This window comes from Hyperolius riggenbachi, chromosome 3 (assembly GCF_040937935.1).
Source record: "Hyperolius riggenbachi isolate aHypRig1 chromosome 3, aHypRig1.pri, whole genome shotgun sequence".
In the NCBI taxonomy this organism is placed as follows: Eukaryota; Metazoa; Chordata; class Amphibia; order Anura; family Hyperoliidae; genus Hyperolius; species Hyperolius riggenbachi.
The window spans coordinates 227,604,534-227,626,531 of record NC_090648.1 but is presented as its reverse complement, the minus strand read 5'-3'; the positions used below and the strand labels follow the sequence as shown (position 1 = coordinate 227,626,531).

At 46.4% G+C, this 21,998-nt stretch overlaps 1 long non-coding RNA gene across 3 annotated transcripts in view; it reads left to right on the top strand.

The window, feature by feature from the left end:
• Nucleotides 1-838: 838 nt before the first annotated feature.
• The window catches only part of LOC137563453 (uncharacterized), a 120,742-nt gene continuing 99,582 nt past the window's right edge, over nucleotides 839-21,998 (top strand). For 2 of the 3 annotated variants that reach the window (XR_011030357.1, XR_011030355.1), the window contains exons 1-4: nucleotides 839-903; nucleotides 1,472-1,507; nucleotides 1,577-1,604; nucleotides 4,690-4,767. This is a non-coding gene — a long non-coding RNA (uncharacterized lncRNA). Of the gene's footprint in view, nucleotides 904-1,471; nucleotides 1,508-1,576; nucleotides 1,605-2,139; nucleotides 3,063-4,689; nucleotides 4,768-21,998 lie in introns of those variants that run through there. The other variant, XR_011030356.1, reaches the window with a different exon arrangement.

Genomic DNA, 21,998 nt, shown 5'->3' with positions numbered 1-21,998 from the left:
AGGGATTTTATTGCGTGCATTTTTAAATATATTGAAAGTGCTGATTCTTTTTTTATACCTACCGTATTTAACAAGGCAAAGAGCAATTAGATATCAGCATTCCATTTTCTCCTCTTATAATTCAAAAGAAATGTACACACCATCAGTCTTCAAACTTACTTAGAACAAAACCACATAAATATCGGTATCTGGTCTAATAGCAAATTTTAAAGGGAAGGTCCGAGCTAAAAACAAACAAACTAAGATCTACTTACCTGGTGCTTCCTCCAGCCCCTGGAATCCTATCTATCTGTCGCTTCAGCTCCGGTCCCAGCCGGTGGCCCGGGGCAGGGGAAGGGGCGGGCCGAGGCATAGGCTGGAGAGGCTCCAGCCTCAGGGCGCAGTGTAGGAGGGGGCGCAGAATTCATTCAGCTGTCATTCCTAATTGTGTTTAAAGCAGAAAGAAATAAGAAAAGGGGATACACGGCAGTGACTACAAGCCAGATAACTAGATATTAAAGTGAATGTTTACCATTATAAAAATCAAAAAGTCAGATACTCACCTAAGGAGAGGGAAGGCTCGGTCCTAATGAGCCTTCCCTCTCCTCTCCCGGTGCCCGGTCCCGCGCAGGATCCCCCGTGACAGTATTCGACCAGTTCGGTCAAATACTGCTGTAAACGGTTTCAAACCGCCAACTGAAGGAGAACTCCACAGACACCAATGCAGGTTGTAAAATTCAAAAGATTTATTCAAAATAAAAGATAAAAAATACACTTTCTACTCCATGTAACCAATGAGAATTACAAACAACACAATCTAATATCACAGTCTTCTTATTATCTTCTGGTCTTCTTTCTATAAAACACTTCCGGAAGCTAGGAGGAAAACAACTGGTTAACAATAACACATAACCTTCCCACCCGGTAAGTATTTTCTCAGCGTTCCCACCCACTTTAATGAAAAATGGACCTTATTTAGATTTCCTCAACCCTGAATACTAAAGTAATTTCAGTTTAATGCTTCCCTGACAAAACCATTATATAGTACTTTAACCTCTAAGTTTGCTGATCAGCAAAATCTTTCATAACTCAATAGTAAATAGAGTACTCTTGTTTTTTTTTTTTTGTTCTCAGTCTGATCAATTATTCTGGCTATTTTTCTTGATCAATTGTTCAGCCGTTTCTTAGGAAAAGCCAGAAGAATAAATGTATAAGTTAGATGGTTAGGAGTTAATAAATTGGTTGGTTAATAAGTTAATAATAAATAATAAAATAAATAAAATTGGTTAGTGAATTACTAAATTCTTAGTAAATTAATAAGGTTACTAGAATTAAATAAGAAGAAAAAAATAACTCCGTCACTTGTTCTTATGAGCAAAACTACTCAATATGCTTGCCCAAAAAAACCAGCAGAAAAATAAAAACACAACAGTTTCTTTATAAATCTCAGCTTCTGCCGCTCCTGTATGTAATCTCTTCTGTTCTTTTGCAGGACCAGTCTATTGCCAAAAAAACAGTCTATTAACAGGTACTTCTTCTAAATCTTTCAACACTACTGGTAAATGGACATATTAATCATTTCTCCTTTCTTTCACAGGAATCCAGTCGGACCACTCTTCCCATAGGTAAGTATTTCTTCCAATATAACTTCGCACTATCTTGTGCACCACACATAAAATAACCAAAACGAAATGGTTTCCTGCATTTATTACTTTGGTAAAGTCAGTAAGCTATAAGAGGTTAAGATAGGCCTCTAGCGGACAGGACAGTAGCTCATTTCCTTAACCCTCCTGGCGGTTTGCTAAAAAATCGCCAGGGGGCAGCAAATCTTTTTTTTAAAATTTTTTTTTTTTTCATGTAGCGAGACAAAGTCTCACTACATGATAGCCGCTGCTCAGCGGCATCCCCCCAGCCCCTCCGATCGCCGCCGGCGATCGGCGATCAGGAGATCCCGTTCAAAGAACGGGATTTCCTGGAGGGCTTCCCCCGTCGCCATGGCGACGGGGCGGGATGACGTCACCGACGTCAACGACGTCGTGACGTCATAGGGGATTCCGATCCACCCCATAGAGCTGCCTGGCACTGATTGGCCAGGCAGCGCACGGGGTCTGGGGGGGGGGGCGGCTGCGGCGCGACGGATATCGGCGGATCGGCGGGTAGCGGCGGCGATCGGGCACTGCACGCAGCTAGCAAAGTGCTAGCTGCGTGCAGGACAAAAAAAATTATGCAAATCGGCCCAGCGGGGCCTGAGCGGTGCCTTCCGGCGGCATAGCCCGAGCTCAGCTCGGGCTTACCGCCAGGAAGGTTAAGCAGATTCACTTTCCTCTCAATCTCACTATCTCTTAGTCTCAGGCCTAGTATATGGGTAATATGCAGTTTCTGTCTTCCATAACACAACTGTTTTCCCATTACAGCAACCATTCAGGCCACTTATAAAAATCAAAATAAAATACAAGTGAGATTATATTCATCACAGTAGGGAGGGTAATTCTGAATTCTCAGCCTCCTAACACTACACTTCAGAAGTGGGGGATATTACCAGAGCCAAATTTACTGTAATTAAAAATGTTTAAAAATCTTTCTTGTGGCATGCTGATTTATCAACACATTGATCACATTTCATACGTGTCATCTTGAACGATTTCTTTTCCAGCACTTCAGTGTCAAGAATCACTGGCTATCATCTGTCTGGCTCTCTTTCCACTGTCTGAAATCTCTCTCCTGGCTTTCCCACTCCTTGTCAGCTTTACAGGACTGATGGCTGGCTTATCTTATGGAGGATTGAAGAATCATCATGGCTCAGAAATTTTCTCCCAAAATGTCAGCTATCGCATCGTCTGGCCTGCTTCTTTTCAGCTGTGCCTGCTGCATCTTTCCCCTTCTCCTGTCTGCTCCAACTGCCAACTCAACCCCTCAGAAAGCTGTTATATCTTCCCTAACGGCTCCCCAGCTTGTGTCTCTGGTTGCTTAGCAACCTTCCCTCAGCCATCAGCTCTGCCTACCCACACATTACAACTAAGGGCAAAATGCCCTTACTTAAGAAACCTGTATCAGCAGCGCCTCTATTTAAAGCTGCTGACCAGGTAATAATATAAAAATAAATAGATCCCCCCTCTTTCTACCTGCTACACTGCCACTTCCGCAGCCGAAGGGAGCTTTCGGAAGCCTTCGGGAGCACTCAGGCTCCCAAAGACGGGCCGCTCCATACTACGCATGCGCGAGCGCCCTCTATGACGCACTCGCACGTGTGTAGAATGGAGCGGCCCGTCTTCGGAAGCCCGGGTGCTCCCGAAGACCTCCGAAGTCCCTGCTGCGGCGGACGCGAACGGGGGAGCCAGCGCAGCACCGAGGGCACCGGGGGAGGAGAGGGAAGGCTCATTAGGACCGAGCCTTCCCTCTCCTGAGGTGAGTATCTGACTTTTTAATTTTTAAATAGGTAACCACTGGCTTTAAGGTGTTGGGGAGGTTGCGGGCCCTGTGGCGCCTCTTAGTCTAATAGCAATCAGTGTGTGATTGGCTGGGGTGGCAGGGATGGAGGGGCGCACTTTGGTGTCTCAGCCTTGGGTGCTGTAGGACCTTGTCCCAGCTCTGGCCCGGGGTCCCCTCTGTTGCAGATGCCGACTTCGCCAGGTCGGCATCTTCTGTGCCTGCGCGAGCATGCGGCTGTGCCACTCTGGGTCGCACTCCCGTCGGGGGAAGCATTCTGCACAGGAGTAGTACTTCTGCTCCTGCGCAGAATGCTCAAGGCTACGTGAGCATGCTCACAAACGGCGTGGCCGCTTGCTCCCACATGAGCAGTAGATGCCGGTCGGTATCTGCAACGGAGGGGGCCCCTGGACACCGGCTGGGAGCAGAGTTGCAGCGAGAGACAGATTGGCTGCCATGGGGGGGCTACAGGAAGCCCAGGTAAGTACATCTTGTTGCTCCGATGTTTCCTTTAAGCTGTGCTAGTAAATACACATAAATCACCAGAAGATGGCAGCACAGATTAACGTAATTTTGCAGTGACTCACTTGAAACGGTTTTATCATCCCAAAATCCTGTGTAATGCTGGGAATGCACAGTACGTTTTTGAGGCTCAATTCTCCCGGCCGATCGATTCCCCGCTTGATTTTGCATCCAATTCTCTTATCTTCCATTCATTTTTTTCTCTTCTTCCCATTGTTCCCCGTGCAAAATCGAGCGCGGAAATGATCAGGCGCAAGATCGGACGTGTCGGAAATTATCTATCGAGCCATCTAAATGGTTCAAAATCTAACCGTGTATTCCCAGCATAAGGGCTCTTCATACCTTTTTTCAAGCGCAGTGTATCTGTTCTTATAATAATAACGATGATTATTATTCATTGTTTGTATTATGTCCAGTAATATTGGTGCACAGATTGCTGCATGGTCCTATCTCTTCCTGCTTCCCACAGATTATTATACTTCAGCCTCCTATTGAAGCAAGTCCTAGCAGCACATCTGTAAATTCACCTGTGCTGTGGCTGCTCCAAACAGTTCTATTTACTCCTCGTCACCTGTGTTGCGTGTCTGATAAATCCCGAGATACTATTTGCATATAGTTTGAACATTAACTTATGAACAGTCAGTTTTCAGTCACTTGGGGATGGATTGAGGAAAGAAGAGGACAATCAAAAACTAAGTTTAATGGAATGTTGCTGAGTGGGACATTTTCACCAAAAAATATGTCAAAATGTTTTTCCCTCAGATATCCTCTATTTAACCATGAGTGGGCTTCAGCGACAGGAGAGTGGCAAGAGTGGTGGGTCCGTGCAGCATGACATTGGTAAGCTCTGTTTTTGTGGCAGAAAGTCTCTGGTCCTTAAAGAGACACTGAAGCGAAAAAAAATGATGATATTATGATTTGTATGTGTAGCACAGCTAAGAAATAAAACATTAAGATCAGATACATCAGTCTAATTATTTCCAGTACAGGAAGAGTTGAGAAACTCCAGTTGTTATCTCTATGCAAACAAGCCATTAAGCTCTCCGACTAAGTTAGTCATGGAGAGGGCTGTTATCTGACTTTTATTATCTCAACTGTTCCTGGACTATTTATTTTTCCTCTGCTAGAGGAGAGGTCATTACTTCACAGACTGCTCTGAAAGACTCATTTTGAATGCTGAGTGTTGTGTAATCTGCACATATTATAGAATGATGCAATGTTAGAAAAAATACTATATACCTGAAAATAAAGTATGAGAATATTTTCTTTGCTGCTAATCTTCTAGTAATTATTCATAGTACACAACCAATTCACTTTATCATATATTTTTTTTCGCTTCAGTGTCTCTTTAAAGAGACTCCGTAACAAAAATTGCATCCTGTTTTTTATCATCCTACAAGTTCCAAAAGCGATTCTAATGTGCTCTGGCTCACTGCAGCACTTTCTACTATCACAGTCTCTGTAATAAATCAATGTATCTTTCCCCTGTCAGACTTGTCGGCCTGTATCTGGAAGGCTGCCAAGTTCTTCAGTGTTGTGGTTCTGCTATGAACTTCCCCTTCCAGGCCCCTCTATGCACACTGCCTGTGTATGATTTAGATTAGGGCAGCTTCTCTCTTCTCTTTTACAAGCTGGATAAATCGTCCTCTGAGCTGGCTGGGCTTTCACATACTGAGGAATTACAGACAAGGGCAAAGCTGTTTGCAGGAAGAAAAGAGCAGCCTGAAACTTCAGTGCATGAGAACTGCAGGGGGAAAGAAACACACAAATGATCTCTTGAGATTCAAAAGGAAGGGTGTATACAGCCTGCTTGTGTATGGATGTATTTTCTATGTGTGAACATACTGTACATCAACCTACTTCCTGTTTTGGTGGCCATTTTGTTTGTTTATAAACAAACTTTTTAAAACTGTTTTTAACCACTTTTACTGCGGCGGGGAGCGGCGAAATTGTGACAGAGGGTAATAGGAGATGTCCCCTAACACACTGGTATGTTTACTTTTGTGCGATTTTAACAATACAGATTCTCTTTAAAGCAGTAGGATCAGCCATACTATTCCAAGGAAAAAAAAAACACATATATAAGTAGATAAATACTTGATCTACTTACATAACATGTATTGTACTGTCCACGTTTTGAAATCAGTGAATGTTATATAGTAAATGACGAGAATTCTGTTCCTGGTGGGGGCCATGTCTTTTGCCCACAGTAAAGGCTAACTCGTGATGTAATTTCTGCCCTTTACTTTTTTTCTTGTCTCCTCCAATCGCTGAGTCACCTCAGCCTTGCTTGTAAACACAAGTGATTAGGGGATCAGGTTTCAGATAAGCAGCAGGCAGGGAAATAAAGGGAAGAGGAGGAATATATTATAGATAAAAAGAACCCCCAGCATGCAATTCTTTGGCACCGACTACTAAAGAGCCAGTGCTCCTAAGGTATATGATAACTCCAAATCATAACAGCAGAAAACGTTTTGAAAGTTTTGAATGCAGGATTAGCATCTTTATCACTTAATACATTCAGACCAGTTGCTGCTGAAATTTGATTTTTATGGTGACAATACCACTTTAACCCCCTTAGCGGTAACCGAGCTAGACTCGGGGTGGAAAACCGCAGCTCAGAGTGGTAACCCCGAGCTACACTTGTGGTAGCCACCAGGAGGCCCATGCAGAGCATTGCGCACAGCGCGTGTTCTCACTCACCTCCTGGGCGATCCAAATGGTGGGTGAGATTGCCGACTGTTGTCATGACAACAGCCAGCAATCTCACTATAGGGTTACAGCGCCACCCGGAGGACGGAGGAAGAACTGCAGTGCTTGATCCCAGGGAGGTGAGTGAGAGACGGGGCTGCTGCAAAGACTGTGGCAGCATGATTTTTTTTTTTTGCTTTTAGATGCTAAAAGCACATGAAAAAATAGTACCACTTTTAGACTCTAAAATAAGAAAGGTATCATACTGCCAGGGAGGTTAAAGGATACATCAATTAGAAAAATAAAAGTTTTGCTCACCTGGGGCTTCTTACAAGTCTTTTAGGTCCCATGGAGCAGTTCTTCTCTGAGCCAGGCCTTTGCTTTCCCCTCCAAAAGATCGCACCCCTTGGCCGGGTTGGGATCTCCTGCACATGCGTGTGTGCACCTCTCGTGATCGCGCTGCCATGAGACTTGAACTGCGCAAGTGCAGAATGCTCCCAGCAAGGGAGCACGGTTACAACAGGCAGTGTCGCACCTGCATATGTGCAGAAGATCCCGGGTGCAGGTTGCGATCTTACAGAGGGGAGAGCGGAGGCCTGGCTCAGAGCAGAATTGCACTGTGGGACCTAATCAGGGGCGTAGGAATAGACCCTGCAGCCCCTGCAGTTGCAGGGGGGCCCCTAGCAAGTCAGGGGCCCGGAGGAGGAAAGGCTGTCACCACCGGCGTACCTACCGGGGATGCGACTCTCTCAGCCGCAGGGGGGCCCGGCCGCCCGGGGCTGCTCTGGGGCCCGCTCACTGTCCGTGGGGGGAGCGCTGCTCTGGACCCCCCAGCAAGGTGCTCAACTGGCCGCAGCGTCTAATAGACGCTGCGCCAGTTCATTCCCCGCAGCCCCGCTTCAGCAGCCTGCATAGTCGCAGGCAGAGCAGGGCTACGGCAAGATGGCCGCCGAAGAAGCCCTACACTGGAGACTTTGTGTCTCTAGTACAGGGCTTCGGCAGCCATCTTGCCGTAGCCCTGCACTCTGCCTGTCAGCGCGGGAGATGTGCTGCAGGAGGACTCGGGGAGCTGCGAGCCAGAGATGCCGGGAGAGGAGAAGACTTCTGTCAGGTAAGTGAATTGTTTTTTTTTCACAGGTGCATTTTTTTTTTTTTAGTGTCTGCTGCCCACATTGTGATTTTCAGGTGCCTGCTGCCCACATTACGATTTTCTGGTCACTGCTGCCCACATTGCGATTTTCTGGTCACTGCTGCCCACATTGCGATTTTCTGGTGTCTGCTGCCCACATTACGATTTTCAGGTGTCTGCTGCCCACATTACGATTTTCAGGTGTCTGCTGCCCACATTGCGATTTTCTGGTGTCTGCTGCCCACATTACGATTTTCAGGTGTCTGCTGCCCACATTGCGATTTTCAGGTGTCTGCTGCCCACATTGCGATTTTCAGGTGTCTGCTGCCCACATTGTGATTTTCAGGTGTCTGCTGCCTACATTGTGATTTTCAGGTGTCTGCTGCCCACATTGTGATTTTCAGGTGCCTGCTGCCCACATTATGATTTTCTGGTCACTGCTGCCCACATTGCGATTTTCTGGTCACTGCTGCCCACATTGCGATTTTCTGGTCACTGCTGCCCACATTGCGATTTTCTGGTGTCTGCTGCCCACATTACGATTTTCTGGTGTCTGCTGCCCACATTACGATTTTCAGGTGTCTGCTGCCCACATTACGATTTTCAGGTGTCTGCTGCCCACATTATGATTTTCTGGTGTCTGCTGCCCACATTGCGATTTTCTGGTGTCTGCTGCCCACATTACGATTTTCAGGTGTCTGCTGCCCACATTGCGATTTTCAGGTGTCTGCTGCCCACATTGCGATTTTCAGGTGTCTGCTGCCCACATTACGATTTTCTGGTCACTGCTGCCCACATTGCGATTTTCTGGTCACTGCTGCCCACATTGCGATTTTCAGGTGTCTGCTGCCCTCATTACGATTTTCAGGTGTCTGCTGCCCTCATTACGATTTTCAGGTGTCTGCTGCCCACATTACGATTTTCAGGTGTCTGCTGCCCACATTACGATTTTCTGGTGTCTGCTGCCCACATTACGATTTTCTGGTGTATGCTGCCCACATTAGGATTTTCTGGTGACTGCTGCCCACATTGCGATTTTCTGGTGACTGCTGCCCACATTGCGATTTTCTGGTGACTGCTGCCCACATTGCGATTTTCTGGTGTCTGCTGCCCACATTAGGATTTTCTGGTGTCTGCTGCCCACATTACGACTTTCTGGTGTCTGCTGCCCACATTACGACATTCTGGTGACTGACTGCTGCCCACATTAGGATTTTCTGGTGACTGCTGCCCACATTAGGATTTTCTGGTGACTGCTGCCCACATTACGATATTCTGGTGACTGCTGCCCACATTAGGATTTTCTGGTGACTGATGCCCACATTGCAATTTTCTGGTGACTGCTGCCCACATGGCGATTTTCTGGTGACTGCTGCCCACATTGCGATTTTCTGGCCCACATTACGATTTTCTGGTGAACACTGCCCACGTTACGATTGTCTGGTGAATGCTGTCCACGTTACGATTTTCTGGTGAACGCTGCCCACATTACGATTTTCTGGCCCACATTACGATTTTCTAGTGAACACTGCCCAAGTTACGATTGTCTGGTGAATGCTGTCCATGTTACAATTTTCTGGTGAACTCTGCCCACATTACGATTTTCTGTCCCACATTACGATATTCTGGTGAACGCTGCCCACATTACGATTGTCTGGTGAATGCTGCCCACGTTACAATTTTCTGGTGACTGCTGCTCACGTTACTATTTTCTGGTGACTGGTGCCCACATTACGATTTTCTGGTGAACTCTGCCCACATTACGATTTTCTGGCCCACATTACGATTGTCTGGTAAAATGCTGCCCACTTTACAATTAATTTACAGTGAAATGCTGCCCCATTACGATTATTTGGCACCTATGGGGGGGCCCCATCCAAATATTCGCAGGGGGGCCCAGTGATTTCTAGTTACGCCCCTGGACCTAATAGACTTCTAGGGGCTGGAAGAAGCCCCAGGTGAGTAAATATATAGTCCCCTGTGACGATTCAGCACCAATGTCCCGTCTAACTTGCTCCAGTTACTATCGGGGAATAGTCACATCGGTTGGCTTGAAAGGCTGTGAGCAAGCTGACGTTAAAAAGACCGGTTGCTGGATCACAGATGATAACGTGACAAAGCACGCCAAATCAATCCAATCTGCTACCGTGAACCATTCAGGGAATAGCTGTACCCGAAAGGCTTGAAACACAGTGAACAGACTGACGTTAAATATTGGTCACCCTGCTGCCAACAATGTAATGTGACACCCACCCACCAATCTCGTATTACTAGGCCACAGTCGCCATGCAGGTCTCATTCACTAGAGACTTCTGGAGGCGATTTCACTATGAGTGTAGTAAACTTTTAAGATTGGTTGGTGTGCCCATACTTGATACAATCTCAGTTGTACTGTATATACAATAGTTAAAATAAAATTATCGCTTAATCACTGGATATCGGGTACTGCTGCCACCACTGTCTGGGTTAAATGGAGGAGACAGAATCCACCTAGCTACTCCTAAAAGAAAGAAATGCTAATTTTACAACCTAGATAGGAGATCAACAATTTATAAAAACTAATAGAATTCGGTAGTGTGTCTCTTGTGAGGCAGAGTTCTAAGCAACGGTCAGATGGTCAGAAACAGGTGCAAGACTGAAACGATTCAATTGTTAGTTTTATTCTAAAACTATACACACAAATATACTTTACATCCGACAGGTATATATACCAGCCAGTCAGACAGACTGGGTAGATAGAAATGAATAGAGATGAAAAAAGGAAATAGAGTGTCTTATTGTAACAAATATAGTGGCAGCTGCGGCGAACAGCACCGCCGCCGCAGCTGCCTCCGTGTCTCCGCCCGTTCCACCGGCTTCTGGGTTGCCGAGGACGGATGTAACCTGGGGGGGGGGGCGACAGCAGCGGCGAACAGCACCGCTGCCGCAGCTGTTCCCGTGCTCCTGCCCGTCCCTCTGGCGTCTAGGACGCCGAGGACGGGGCTTTCTATTGCCCATAAGGTCGCTGTCTCGCACGGGCGTGCGCGCAGACAGGACCTTTATGCTAGAAGAGGCGTCAGCTGACCTGCTGGTCGGCTGACTTCACAGGAGACTCACGGCGCCCTGGATTGGCTGATTGCGGCGGGCGTGCCTGTGGGGTCTCCTCTGCTTCTTAAGCCTTCGGGCTTCAGTCCTTCCTCGTCTGCTGTTGTAACTTTAGTGTTAGCGCTCAGACCTAGATCCCAGGTGTTGAAACCAAGGACTTCACACCTAGACTAGGATATTGCTATATTGTTATTGATTATCTGTGTATGATTCTGGCTATACTCTGACCTTGCATCTGCTCGCTGATTCTGTACTTCTGCCTATCTGACTTATTGCTGAACCTCTGCTTGTTTACCCGTTATCCTTTTGCCTCACGATTCTGTACCGATACTCACCTCTCTGTTGCCGAACTTAGCCTGTCTGACCACTCTGTCCTCGCCAGTGGGCCTAGCCTCTGGTGAGGGATTCTAGTATAGAATCACCTGCTCCTCAGGTGATCATTAGTTGCAGTACTGTTTGCAACTCCTGCTCCTCAGGAATTCACTAGCCTGCAGTACAGTCTTAATTACCTGCTCCTCAGGTGATCATTAGTTACAGTATTGTTTGTATCACCTGCTCCTCAGGTGTCCTCTAGGCTGCAGTACCGTCTTAATCACCTGCTCCTCAGGTGATCACTAGGCTGCAGTACAGTCTGAATCAACTGCTCCTCGGGAGATCCTATCTCTTCAGTATCAGTATCTCCAGCTTGCTGGGGCTTGTACGCTATTATACAGTCAGTGTACTGATTGTACGTCACCAGCCCCTCTGGTGAGGTCTCGCCAAACTATTACATTACGGTTGCACCAAGCACTTCACTCTTAGCACCCTTTAGGCTATACTAGTATTATTGGTGATTCTGCAGATCACCACATAATCAGGTATAGCGTCTGCATTATTGGTGATTCTGCAGATCACCATATAATCAGACATCTGAGTTGCTACACCCAACCGTTACAGAACAGCAGACCAACTTATTATGGATGCACTGGTCAGTCGCATGGAGGGGTTAGTGACGACTGTTGACCGATTGTCCCTCTTGGTCAGCACTCAACAGACCCAGATTTTTCAATTATCTGAGGCCTTACAAAAGACCTCCCCATCAACTGTACCAGTGTCATCTCCACCTTTTTCAGAGCCCAAACATCCCCTCCCTGAGAGATTTTCTGGGCAAATGTAACGATCGGTGTAACACAGAGAGGATCTGATTATCGGTGATCTGCAGTATCACCGAGAATACAGATATATACCCGATTATTGATGAGCTGCAGTATCACCGATAATCAGATATATCTCTAACCTCTGGACTCCTGAGTAAGATGAGTGTTTGGTGCAACAGTAATACTTTGAGGACAGCACCCGTATCGAGGGTGCGAGGCAGTAAGAGATACTGCCCAAGAACAAGCTCCTTCCAATGGCCTGAGGCTCCCCAAGGGGAGGAGTCAGGCTGAGAGTGGGAAGGACCAGAGTGTGAGTGACACCAATGGTGGAGTGTCACTGACAGATCTGTGAACTATCTCTAAACAGAGGAGATAGTTCTTGAGGTCGGACAAGCCAGGTCGGCAACAGACAGACAGATAGATACAGTGGAAGAGACTGATTCAGAGTCTTAAGGCAAGCAAGGTTTGGCAACGGAGTATCAGATATAGCGAAGTACCAAATCAGAGATCAGAAGAGAGGTCAGGAAAGCAGAAGGTCATAACAAATAATCAACAATGTCTAGTCTATAGGTGTGAGCTCCTTGATCATCAACATCCTGGAACTAGTCTGAAGATTAACAGGATGGTAAAGCTAATTCCTAGTCTTGGGTGTGAGCTCCGTAGTCATCAACACCCTGGAACTAGTCTGAAGTATAACAGAATGATAACACAGATTCCTAATCTTTGGGTGTGAGGTCCGTGATCATCAACACCCTGGAACTAGTCTGAAGTATAACACAGAATGATAACACAGATTCCTAATCTTTGGGTGTGAGGTCCTTGATCATCAACACCCTGGAACTAGTCTGAAGTATAACAGAGATAACACAGATTCTAACAATAAGGTCTGAGTGCTTCCACGTAGTGATCGCAACGGCAGACAACCAGAGAATGACCAGCACCCAGTATATATAGCAAAGCTCTCTCCAGCGCCTCCCCTAAGTGCTGGACCAATGGGAAGTGGTACTACTGTCAGCTAACCGGCTTGGTCAGCTGACTCCCTTCTGGCTGTCATATAAGTTCTGCCTCTCAGCGCGCGCGTCCTTCTGAACTTGAGTGGACTATCAGTCCTAGCCACAACAGACATGTGATGTTAAGCACACGCTGCGCTGGACGTGGAATCCACAGCACCGCTATCAAGGCATGCGGCGGTTTCTCCGCGTTCGGCCATACTACTACGCGTACCAACCGCCGCGTTGGACGCGGAATTAGCCGCCTTGTTCTGAGTACACGCGGCGGCTTTTCCGCGTTTACTCACAGTACCCCCCTCCCCTGAGGAGTGGACTCCGGACAGCTCCTACCCGATTTCTCAGGATGTAGGGTGTGGAATTCCTTCTTTAATTCATCCGCATGCATGCGGCAATCAGGTACCCATGTTCTTTCCTCTATGCCATAACCCTTCCAGTGAGCCAAATACTGTACCGAGTTCTGTACTATACGTGAGTCTAAAATCTTTTCCACTTCAAACTCAGGTTGGTCATCCACCATCACAGGAGGAGGAGGAGTGGAACCTACATGTACTGCTGGCTTAAGCAGGGATACATGGCACGATCTTACCACACGCATGCTGGCAGGAAAATCAATGGCATAAGTAACATTGTTGATTTTCCTGGTTACTGGGAAAGGGCCCACAAATCTGGGTCCTAACTTGGGCGAAGGCTGTTTTAAAGTCAAATGACGAGTTGACACCCAGACCAAATCTCCTGGCTGGAACTTCCACTCTATGGAACGTTTCTTGTCAGCTTGACCTTTCTGACTCTGAAAGGCCTTCTCTAGATTTTTTTTCACGATCCCCCAAATGTTCTTAAATGACTCTTGCCAAGCCTCCAAAGCTGGAAACGGAGTGGAAGCTACTGGCAGTGGGGAGAACTTAGGCAACTTTCCAGTTACCACCTGAAATGGAGAGAATCCAGAGGAAGAGCTTTTCAAATTATTGTGTGCAAATTCTGCAAACGGCAAGAACTTGACCCAATCATTTTGCGCATCCGCGACATAACACCTTAGAAACTGTTCCAGTGACTGGTTAAATCTCTCGGTCTGACCATTGGTCTGTGGGTGGTAGCCCGACGAAAACGACAGTTCCATACCCAATTGATGACAAAATGCCCTCCAAAATTTAGAAACAAATTGGACTCCCCGATCTGACACTATATTTTCCGGGATGCCATGTAGCCGGAAAATGTGCATGATGAAAAGATCAGTATTATGGTAGAGAACAGAGGCGCCAAAAGGATAAAAACAATATTTAAAAGTTTTAAAATTATTGCTTAGGAGGCAGTGGTGGACTCACCTCCCACAAGCAGACACAACAACTGTGTATTCACAAAAGGGACATTTATTGGTATACTCCAAATAAGGTCGCAACGCGTTTCGCAGGTCAAACCTGCTTCATCAGGCAATTACAGGAAGGAGCACACAACAGCAGTATGTCCAGATAGCACCTGGCGCCTCAGAGGCCTTTTGTGAATACACAGTTGTTGTGTCTGCTTGTGGGAAGTGAGTCCACCACTGCCTCCTAAGCAATAATTTTAAAACTTTTAAATATTGTTTTTATCCTTTTGGCGCCTCTGTTCTCTACCATAATACTGATTGTATCCACCTTTGGTGGAGGGGGATACCCCTTCTTGTTTTTCAAGCCTACAGAGAGCGACTTCTTATTCCTGAGTGAGGACAGGCTAATCTCCTCACCTGCCTATACAGTGGTTGCCTGGAGGTAACCCTGGTTTGTGAGTATACAATTCATACTCTTTCTAATTATCCAATTACCTTGACATACTACACCATATCGGGCTCTCGGTTCTTCTCTTCTTCATGATGAAAAGATCGGCCAACTCCTGGGCAGAGGGGAGTCCTTTCAGGGGCACGAAATGGGCCATTTTACTGAATCTGTCGACTACCACCCAAATGACCGACATGCCTTCAGACCTTGGGAGCTCACCCACAAAATCCATGGACAAGTGGGTCCATGGTTCACTCGGGGTGGGCAAAGGCTGCAATGTTCCCACAGGTGCCAGACGGGAGGGTTTGCTTTTTGCACACACTGCACATTCTCTCACATACTCCATGCAGTCAGTTGCCAATGAAGGCCACCAAGCACACCTAGCAACAAGGTCCTGTGTTCTGGCGGCCCCATCATGTCCAGCATTTTTGTGGGAGTGGAACATCTGCAATATCTGGAGACGAAACGGCAATGGTACAAACATGACCCCTTCAGGCTTCCCCTCAGGAACATCCTGCTGGAAGGGACTTAAAGTCTCCATCCAGTTCTTCCAGGTCTCTGTGGCTGCCAATACCACTTTCTGTGTGATAATAGTCTCTGGGTCTGAGGGCTGTGTTGTCTCTGGCTCAAAGCATCTGGATAAAGCATCTGCTTTAATGTTTTTACTACACGGAGTATACGTAATTACAAATCTGAATCTCGAGAAAAACAGTGACCATCGAGCCTGAAGGGGACTCAATCTCTTAGCCCCCTCAATGTATTCCAAATTTTTGTGATCAGTGTAAACTGTAATCGTATGTTCTGCTCCTTCTAGCCAATGACGCCATTCTTCAAAGGCCAATTTAATGGCTAGGAGCTCCCTGTTGCCTATATCGTAGTTTTTCTCTGCTGGTGAAAACCTACGAGAAAAATAGGCACACAGGTGTAATCTTCCCTGCAACCCAGAGCGCTGAGACAGCACAGCCCCCACCCCGACCTCTGAGGCATCCACCTCCACGATAAAGGGATAGGATGTGTCGACGTGTCTCAAAATGGGTGCAGAACAAAATAGTTCTTTTAGAGTGGAGAAAGCAGCCAAAGCTTCGGGGGACCAGTGGTTGGTATCTGCCCCTTTCTTAGTGAGACTGGTGAGGGGTGCAATGACTGTGGAGTACCCCTTTATGAACCTTCTATAGTAATTTGCGAACCCTAAGAACCTCTGGAGAGCCTTCAGTCCTACTGGCTGAGGCCACTCCAGGACAGCAGAGACTTTGGCAGGGTCCATAGAAAGGCCCGAGGTAGAAATTATGTACCCCAGAAAGGCGACAGATGTTACCTCAAAAATGCATTTCTTCAATTTAGCATAAAGCATGTTCTGTCTTAGCTTGTGCAGCACAAATCTGACATGAGCCCTGTGCTCTGAGAGGTTATCTGAGAAGATTAGTATATCATCCAGATATACCAGGACAAATTTACCCAAAACCTCCCTGAATACCTCATTAATGAGTTCCTGAAAGACAACCGGAGCGTTACACAACCCGAAGGGCATCACCAGGTACTCGTAATGCCCATCGGGTGTGTTAAAGGCCGTCTTCCACTCATCGCCCTCTCTGATCCGCACCAGGTTGTATGCACCCCGCAAATCCAATTTTGAGAAAATCTTAGCATTGGTGACCTGAGTAAATAAATCGTCTATCAAAGGCAGAGGATAGCGATTTTTTTACTGTGATTTTATTCAGACCCCGATAATCAATGCATGGCCGTAGGCCTCCGTCTTTTTTCTTTACAAAAAAGAAACCTGCTCCAGTAGGTGACCGGGAAGGGCGAATGAACCCTTTAGCTAAATTTTCACGGATGTACTCCTGCATGGCCAACTTTTCCGGCCCAGACAAATTGTAGAGATGACCTCTAGGGGGCATACAACTAGACCGGAGATCGATGGGACAATCGAAAGGGCGATGTGGAGGAAGTTTATCGGCTGATTTCGGACAAAACACGTCTGAAAATTCAGAATACTGATCCGGCACCCCCTCCATGTGAATCTTGGTCTGGCCCAAGGTTACCTTTGCTAAACAATGATGAAAGCAATGGGACGACCAGCTCGTTAGCTGACCAGTGGCCCAATTAATCTGAGGGGAGTGAAGTTTTAACCAAGGCATGCCAAGAATGATCGTGGAGGTTGTCATGTGTAACACAAAAAAATGCAAATTCTCCCTATGCAGCACCCCTATAGTGACTCCCACCTCTGGAGTCTGCGACAAAGGACTGTTAGTCTGCAGAGGAGAATCATCCACTGCCGTAACTTGAATAGGTGGTTTTACCGGGGTGAGCGGAATACCCAATTTTTTTGCAAATTCGTAATCCATAAAATTGGCCGCTGAGCCTGAGTTAACAAAGGCTTCAGTGACTTCAGATTTATCCTCCCATGAAATACTACAAGGAAGAAGCAATCGTTCATCACCTAGGGGTAAAAATTGTACGCCTAGGGTATTACCCCCAACTACTCCTAGGCAGTAGCGTTTCCCGATTTCTTAGGGCAATTCTGTACTCCATGACCCCCCTCTGCACAATAAAGACAAAGCTGCTCTGCTATCCTGCGTTTCCGCTCCACTTGAGACAACTTTGACCGGCCAATGTGCATTGGCTCAGGTGGAGGCGAAACGGGAGGAGGTGGAGTCACAGGGGGCGCAGCGTGGGATACCATTCTCACATAGTTTCTACCCCGGGTCTGTCTCTGATAGCGCAGCTATCGATCTATTCTGATGGCCGATGAAATGGCCTCATCGATGGACTTAGGTTCAGGCTGACTTAACATAAGATCAGAGACCTCATCTGACAACCCTGATAAGAAACAATCTAAAAGGGCAAAGGTATCCCACCTGGCTGATACTGACCACCTCCTAAATTCAGCAGCATACTTCTCAACCGGACTCTTGCCTTGACGTAACAGTTTGAGCTTCCGCTCAGAAGTTGAGGCAATGTCTGGATCATCGTATATTATAGCCATGGCTTTAAAAAATTCCTCCACAGAGGTCAGGGCTAAGTCTCCGGCGGGCAGACTGTACGCCCAGGTCTGAGAATCACCTGATAACAAAGTTTTAATAAATGTGACCCTTTGGGCCATAGTTCCTGAGGATCTAGGTCTCAACTCAAAGTATGATAACACTCTACTCCTAAAATTTCGGAAGTCAGATTTGTGACCAGAAAACTTTTCCGGTACAGGCATACTTATCAAACATGACAAAAGAGATGGCACTCCACTGGCTGCAATCAAGATGCTGTGTATTCACGAACAAGAACAAGAAGTTCTTGTTCGTGAATACACAGCATCTTGATTGCAGCCAGTGGAGTGCCGTCTCTTTTGTCATGTTTGATGGTGTACGAGCTGTATGAGCAATCCAGCTGAGGCAAGGCACCGGCATTGTGTCTCAAGTAGTTACTACTTGGGTTGCTGCTTATCCTACATCAATCTCTTTGTTACAGGCATACTTATGTCTGTGCTAGGAGGAGATCGCACTTCATCCACAGCTGTCTGGAGGGTTTGTATAGACCCGGACAAAGCGTCAATTAACGCCCGGTGACTACCCAGCACTTGGTTGATGTTATCCACCGAAGTGGTAAGTGTGCCCAGACAGCCGGTGAGTGCGTCCATTTGCATTTGGTCTGCCGTTCTGTAACGATCGGTGTAACACAGAGAGGATCTGATTATCGGTGATCTGCAGTATCACAGAGAATACAGATATATACCTGACTATTGATGATCTGCAGTATTACCGATAATCAGATATATCTCTAACCTCTGGACACCTGAGTAAGATGAGTGTTTGGTGCAACAGTAATACTTTGAGGACAGCACCCGTATCAAGGGTGCGAGGCAGTAAGAGATACTGCCCAAGAACAAGCTCCTTCCAATGGCCTGAGGCTCCCCAAGGGGAGGAGTCAGGCTGAGAGTGGGAAGGACCAGAGTGTGAGTGACACCAATGGTGGAGTGTCACTGACAGATCTGTGAACTATCTCTAAACAGAGGAGATAGTTCTCGAGGTCGGACAAGCCAGGTTGGCAACAGACAGACAGATAGATACAGTGGAAGAGACTGATTCAGAGTCTTAAGGCAAGCAAGGTTTGGCAACGGAGTATCAGATATAGCGAAGTACCAAATCAGAGATCAGAAGAGAGGTCAGGAAAGCAGAAGGTCATAACAAATAATCAACAATGTCTAGTCTATAGGTGTGAGCTCCTTGATCATCAACACCCTGGAACTAGTCTGAAGATTAACAGGATGGTAAAGCTAATTCCTAGTCTTGGGTGTGAGCTCCGTAGTCATCAACACCCTGGAACTAGTCTGAAGTATAACAGAATGATAACACAGATTCCTAATCTTTGGGTGTGAGGTCCTTGATCATCAACACCCTGGAACTAGTCTGAAGTATAACACAGATTCCTAATCTTTGGGTGTGAGGTCCTTGATCATCAACACCCTGGAACTAGTCTGAAGTATAACAGAGATAACACAGATTCTGACAATAAGGTCTGAGTGCTTCCACGTAGTGATCGCAACGGCAGACAACCAGAGAATGACCAGCACCCAGTATATATAGTAAAGCGCTCTCCAGCGCCTCCCCTAAGTGCTGGACCAATGGGAAGTGGTACTACTGTCAGCTGACCGGCTTGGTCAGCTGACTCCCTTCTGGCTTTTCATATAAGTTCTGCCTCTCAGCGCGCACGCGCGTCCTTCTGAACTTGTGTGGACTATCAGTCCCAGCCACAACAGACATGTGATGTAAAGCACCCGCCGCGCTGGACGCGGAATCCGCCGCACCGCTATCAAGGCATGCGGCGGTTTCTCAGCGTTCTGCCATACTACTACGCGTACCAACCGCCGCGTTGGACGCGGAATCAGCCGCCTTGTTCTGAGTACACGCGGTGGCTTTTCCACGTTTTCTCACAGCAAAGGACCGATTTTTTTGAATTTCAAAAATCGGTGCCTCTCGTATTTTGATTTATGTCCTAGGGCTTCAGGGTCAGAGAGGCAGAGAGTCATTTTACTAAAGACATTATTATCAGGGGACTCACAATCTTGGGCCTATAGTCTTCCAGATGACCATGAGGCTTTGGCATCTGTGCAAGACTTCTTCAAAGCGATGGCAGTTATATACGGTGATCCCGATTTGGCTATTACATCGGAGCGGAAACTTAAGACCCTCCGACAGAACCATAACACTGTTGAGAGATATTGTCATGATCGATGTCAGCACACAGAGAGAATCCGATTATTGGTGACTTGCAGTATCACCAAGAATGCAGATATATACCCGATTATTGGTGATCTGCAGACTCACCAATAATCAGATATATTGCTAACCTCTGGGCACCTCAGCAAGAGAAACACAATAAAGACAGTAATATCACAGAGGTAATTCCTAAGAGGTGTGGTTACCTCTGAATGGGAACCCCGTGAGTGAGATCCTCTAACCAGGCTGAGTGAGGAATCTCGACCCCTAGCAGTAATCGTCTGCTTGGGGCAGGCGTCTCGGAGAGGCAAGCCTCAGAGATAACCCTCCAGTGGGAGACGTTCCACTGAAGGGAGAAAGGTCAGACAGGCAAGGGTTCGGCAACAGAGATGACGGCAGCAGTACAGGAGTGGAAGGCAGAAGAGTAATCGGTAAACAGGCAGAGGTCGGCAACAAAGATCAGATAGGCAAAGGTACAAGATCAGCAAGAGATAGAGTAGTCAGGGATAGCCAGAGTCAAAACACAGATCAATATACAATAATAATCCTAAGCTAAGGTGTGAAATCCTTAGTATCAACACCAGGGCACTGCACTAAGGTCTGAGCGCTAACACAGAAGTGTATTCACGACAGCAGACAACGAGCAACTGACAACTGTGGGCTTAAATGCAAAAGCCCTGTTTCACCAGCCCGCCCAGGGGGCTGGAACTGAAGTCTGCAAGTGATTGGCTGGCTGGCATATATTAAACAAGTAAAAAAAGATATTGCCAAACTAGAGATCGAATTTAAGAGAGGGAGTATGCCTTATGTTCAACATAACATTACCAAAGCAGAAAAAGAAGCCCTGTTTGGTCTAAAGAAGAATCAGTCTATCGTAGTTAAATCTGCGGATAAGGGAGGAGCAGTGGTGGTTATGAACAAAAATGATTATATTTCTGAAATCTTGAGACAACTTGAAGATAGTAACGTTTATAGGAAGTTGGATGTGAACCCGACTAGGAAATTTCTGAGTGAGCTTAAGATAATTCTTGATGAAGCTTTGGATAACAATATTATTGATCAAAAGCTATTTGATTATTTGTATAATGAGAATCCGGTCATACCGGTTATATATTGTTTACCCAAGATTCATAAAAGGCTCAATCAACCGCCGGGGAGACCAATCGTGGCAGGATGTGACTCAATCTTTAACCATACTTCTATCTTTTTGGATAGAGTCTTAAGAAAATGTATGTTATGCCAAAAGTCCTATCTTAGGGACACATCCGACTTCATTAAACAAATGAGTGAATTAATCTTACCCCATGAAGATTGTCTCCTGATCACGTTAGATATTGAATCATTATACACTTGTATTCCACATACTGAGGGCAAAGCTGCAGTTCGACAATCCTTATTGGGTGATCTATCAGTGAATGGGTTACAAATAGAATTTCTTATGTCACTCCTGGAACTTGTCTTGGAGAGGAATTTTTTCCTTTTCCAGGACACGTTTTACCTTCAAATGCGAGGTTCCTCTATGGGATCTAATGTAGCTCCGGTATATGCAAACTTGTTCGTGGAAAGATTTGAGGAGGACTGGGTGTATAGGAACAACCTTTATCGAAAATATGCATGTGTGTGGCGTCGTTACATCGACGACATCTTCCTGATTTGGTCAGGGCCCAGGTCCTCTTTTGATCTCTTCTATGACGAACTACAGGGAGCCTCCAATGCACTTAAGTTTACATTCAATATAGATACTCAAAAAATTGCATTTCTGGATGTCAGTGTGTGTAGGAGGGGCCGCATGTTATCGTTCGATCTCTTTTCCAAGCCAACGGACCGTAACACCCTTTTGGACTTCAATAGCTTCCACCCTAGGAGCCTACGGGAGTCCCTCCCTAAATCACAACTTATGCGTGTACGTCGCATAGTGAGCGAGGACCAACAAATTGAAAGATTTCTCCGCACACCCGCCCTCTGATCCAGCCTACTCCGGTAAGCCCTATACTGCACACGCACCTTCCATACACCAATTTTCCGCACTGGGGCTCCCATTGTTGTTTGTTCCCTCACTCCTT